Source organism: Heterodontus francisci, chromosome 39 (assembly GCF_036365525.1).
Source record: "Heterodontus francisci isolate sHetFra1 chromosome 39, sHetFra1.hap1, whole genome shotgun sequence".
Taxonomy (NCBI): Eukaryota; Metazoa; Chordata; class Chondrichthyes; order Heterodontiformes; family Heterodontidae; genus Heterodontus; species Heterodontus francisci.
The window spans coordinates 43,603,838-43,608,488 of NC_090409.1; positions in this window are offsets into that span (position 1 = coordinate 43,603,838).

The window sequence follows — 4,651 nt, forward strand, 5'->3', positions numbered from 1 at the left end:
CCAGGGGTCACTGGACAGTGATCAGGAGCAGGAACCCTGGCTGATTTCCCCCTCTCTCTCTAACTGAGGGCTCACTGGACAGTGATCAGGAGCAGGAACCCTGGCTGATTTCCCCCTCTCTCTCTAACCCAGGGCTCACTGGACAGTGATCAGGAGCAGGAACCCTGTCTGATTTCCCCTCTCTCTCTAACCCAGGGCTCACTGGACAATGATCAGGAGCAGGAACCCTGTCTGATTTCCCCTCTCTCTCTAACCCAGGGCTCACTGGACAATGATCAGGAGCAGGAACCCTGGCTGATTTCCCCCTCTCTCTCTAACTGAGGGCTCACTGGACAGTGATCAGGAGCAGGAACCCTGGCTGATTTCCCCCTCTCTCTCTAACCCAGGGGTCACTGGACAGTGATCAGGAGCAGGAACCCTGGCTGATTTCCCCCTCTCTCTCTAACCCAGGGCTCACTGGACAGTGATCAGGAGCAGGAACCCTGGCTGATTTCCCCCTCTCTCTCTAACCCAGGGGTCACTGGACAGTGATCAGGAGCAGGAACCCTGGCTGATTTCCCCCTCTCTCTCTAACTGAGGGCTCACTGGACAGTGATCAGGAGCAGGAACCCTGGCTGATTTCCCTCTCTCTCTCTAACCCAGGGGTCACTGGACAGTGATCAGGAGCAGGAACCCTGGCTGATTTGCCCCCTCTCTCTCTAACCCAGGGCTCACTGGACAGTGATCAGGAGCAGGAACCCTGGCTGATTTCCCCCTCTCTCTCTCTAACCCAGGGTCACTGGACAGTGATCAGGAGCAGGAACCCTGGCTGATTTCCCCCTCTCTCTCTAACCCAGGGCTCACTGGACAGTGATCAGGTGCAGGAACCCTGGCTGATTTCCCCCTCTCTCTCTAACCCAGGGCTCACTGGACAGTGATCAGGAGCAGGAACCCTCGCTGATTTCCCTCTCTCTCTAACCCAGGGCTCACTGGACAGTGATCAGCAGCAGGAACCCTGGCTGATTTCCCCTCTCTCTCTCTAACCCAGGGTCACTGGACAGTGATCAGGAGCAGGAACCCTGGCTGATTTCCCCCTCTCTCTCTAACCCAGGGCTCACTGGACAGTGATCAGGAGCAGGAACCCTGGCTGATTTCCCCCTCTCTCTCTCCAACCCAGGGCTCACTGGACAGTGATCAGGAGCAGGAACCCTGGCTGATTTCCCCCTCTCTCTCCAACCCAGGTCTCACTGGACAGTGATCAGGAGCAGGAACCCTGGCTGATTTCCCCCTCTCTCTAACCCAGGGATCACTGGACAGTGATCAGGAGCAGGAACCCTGGCTGATTTCCCCCTCTCTCTCTAACCCAGGGCTCACTGGACAGTGATCAGGAACAGGAACCCTGGCTGATTTGCCCCTCTCTCTCTAACCCAGGGCTCACTGGACAGTGATCAGGAGCAGGAACCCTGGCTGATTTCCCCCTCTCTCTCTAACCCAGGGCTCACTGGACAGTGATCAGGAGCAGGAACCCTGGCTGATTTCCCCCTCTCTCTCTAACCCAGGGCTCACTGGACAGTGATCAGGAGCAGGAACCCTGGCTGCTTTCCCCCTCTCTCTCTCTAACCCAGGGGTCACTGGACAGTGATCAGGAGCAGGAACCCTGGCTGATTTCCCCCTCTCTCTCTCTAACCCAGGGGTCACTGGACAGTGATCAGGAGCAGGAACCCTGGCTGATTTCCCCCTCTCTCTCTCTAACCCAGGGGTCACTGGACAGTGATCAGGAGCAGGAACCCTGGCTGATTTCCCCCTGTCTCTAACCCAGGGATCACTGGACAGTGATCAGGAGCAGGAACCCTGGCTGATTTCCCCCTCTCTCTCTAACTGAGGGCTCACTGGACAGTGATCAGGAGCAGGAACCCTGGCTGATTTCCCCCTCTCTCTCTAACCCAGGGCTCACTGGACAGTGATCAGGAGCAGGAACCCTGTCTGATTTCCCCTCTCTCTCTAACCCAGGGCTCACTGGACAATGATCAGGAGCAGGAACCCTGTCTGATTTCCCCTCTCTCTCTAACCCAGGGCTCACTGGACAATGATCAGGAGCAGGAACCCTGGCTGATTTCCCCCTCTCTCTCTAACTGAGGGCTCACTGGACAGTGATCAGGAGCAGGAACCCTGGCTGATTTCCCCCTCTCTCTCTAACCCAGGGGTCACTGGACAGTGATCAGGAGCAGGAACCCTGGCTGATTTCCCCCTCTCTCTCTAACCCAGGGCTCACTGGACAGTGATCAGGAGCAGGAACCCTGGCTGATTTCCCCCTCTCTCTCTAACCCAGGGGTCACTGGACAGTGATCAGGAGCAGGAACCCTGGCTGATTTCCCCCTCTCTCTCTAACTGAGGGCTCACTGGACAGTGATCAGGAGCAGGAACCCTGGCTGATTTCCCTCTCTCTCTCTAACCCAGGGGTCACTGGACAGTGATCAGGAGCAGGAACCCTGGCTGATTTGCCCCCTCTCTCTCTAACCCAGGGCTCACTGGACAGTGATCAGGAGCAGGAACCCTGGCTGATTTCCCCCTCTCTCTCTCTAACCCAGGGTCACTGGACAGTGATCAGGAGCAGGAACCCTGGCTGATTTCCCCCTCTCTCTCTAACCCAGGGCTCACTGGACAGTGATCAGGAGCAGGAACCCTGGCTGATTTCCCCCTCTCTCTCTAACCCAGGGCTCACTGGACAGTGATCAGGAGCAGGAACCCTCGCTGATTTCCCTCTCTCTCTAACCCAGGGCTCACTGGACAGTGATCAGCAGCAGGAACCCTGGCTGATTTCCCCTCTCTCTCTCTAACCCAGGGCTCACTGGACAGTGATCAGGAGCAGGAACCCTGGCTGATTTCCCCCTCTCTCTCTCTAACCCAGGGTCACTGGACAGTGATCAGGAGCAGGAACCCTGGCTGATTTCCCCCTCTCTCTCTAACCCAGGGCTCACTGGACAGTGATCAGGAGCAGGAACCCTGGCTGATTTCCCCCTCTCTCTCTAACCCAGGGCTCACTGGACAGTGATCAGGAGCAGGAACCCTCGCTGATTTCCCTCTCTCTAACCCAGGGCTCACTGGACAGTGATCAGGAGCAGGACCCCTGGCTGATTTCCCCCCTCTCTCTCTCTAACCCAGGGGTCACTGGACAGTGATCAGGAGCAGGAACCCTGGCTGATTTCCCCCTCTCTCTCTCTAACCCAGGGTCACTGGACAGTGATCAGGAGCAGGAACCCTGGCTGATTTCCCCCTCTCTCTGACCCAGTGGTCACTGGACAGTGATCAGGAGCAGGAACCCTGGCTGATTTCCCCCCTCTCTCTCTAACCCATGGGTAGTGGATCATTTTCGACCCTCTCCTTGTCTCAATGATTTCAAACGCTCCTCACCACAATCATCTGTGTGTGAATATGTCATGTGCTGCTCTCCCCATGTCTGAACTCGCACTGAGTTACGTTCACCCCTCACCCCCTGTTACTCACTGACCTACACTGGCTCCCCGTCCGATTACACCTCCACTTTAATATTCACACCCTCGATTTCAAATCTCTCCTCGCCCCCCTCCCTGTCTGTATAACCTCCTCCAGACTTTACAACCCTCCCTGCATCTGTAAACTCCTCCAGCCCCTACAACCCTCCCTATCTCTGTAACCACCTCCAGCAACTACAACCCTCCCTATCTCTGTAACCTCCTCCAGCCCCTACAACCCTCCCTATCTCTGTAACTTCCTCCAGCCCCTACAACCCACCCTATCTCTGTAACCTCCTCCAGCCCCTACAACCCTCCCTATCTCTGTAACCTCCTCCAGTCGCTACAACCCTCCTTATCTCTGTAACCTCCTCCAGCCCCTACAACCCTCCCTATCTCTGTAACCTCCTCCAGTCGCTACAACCCTCCCTATCTCTGTAACCTCCTCCAGTCGCTACAACCCTCCCTATCTCTGTAACTTCCTCCAGCCCCTACAACCCTCCCTATCTCTGTAACCTCCTCCAGCCCCTAAAACCCTCCCTATCTCTATAACCTCCTCCAGTCGCTACAACCCTCCCTATCTCTGTAACCTCCTCCAGCCCCTACAACCCTCCCTATCTCTGTAACCTCCTCCAGCCCCTACAACTCTCCCTATCTCTGTAACCTCCTCCAGCCCCTACAATCCTCCCTATCTCTGTAACCACCTCCAGCAACTACAACCCTCCCCATCTCTGTAACCTCCTCCAGCCCCTACAACCCTCCCTATCTCTGTAACCTCCTCCAGTCGCTACAACCCTCCCTATCTCTGTAACCTCCTCCAGCCCCTACAACCCTCCCTATCTCTGTAACCTCCTCCAGTCGCTACAACCCTCCCTATCTCTGTAACCTCCTCCAGCCCCTACATCACTCCCTATCTCTGTAACCTCCTCCAGTCGCTACAACCCTCCCTATCTCTGTAACCTCCTCCAGTCGCTACAACCCTCCCTATCTCTGTAACCTCCTCCAGCCCCTACAACCCTCCGAGATCTCTGCGCTCCCTCCAATTCCGCCCTCTCGCCCATCCCCCGATTCCCATCGCTCCACCATTGGCGGCCGTGCCTTCAGCTGCCTGGGGCCCTAAGCTCTGGAATTCCCTCCCTAAACCTCTCCGCCTCTCTCTCTCTCTCCTCCTTTAAGACTTT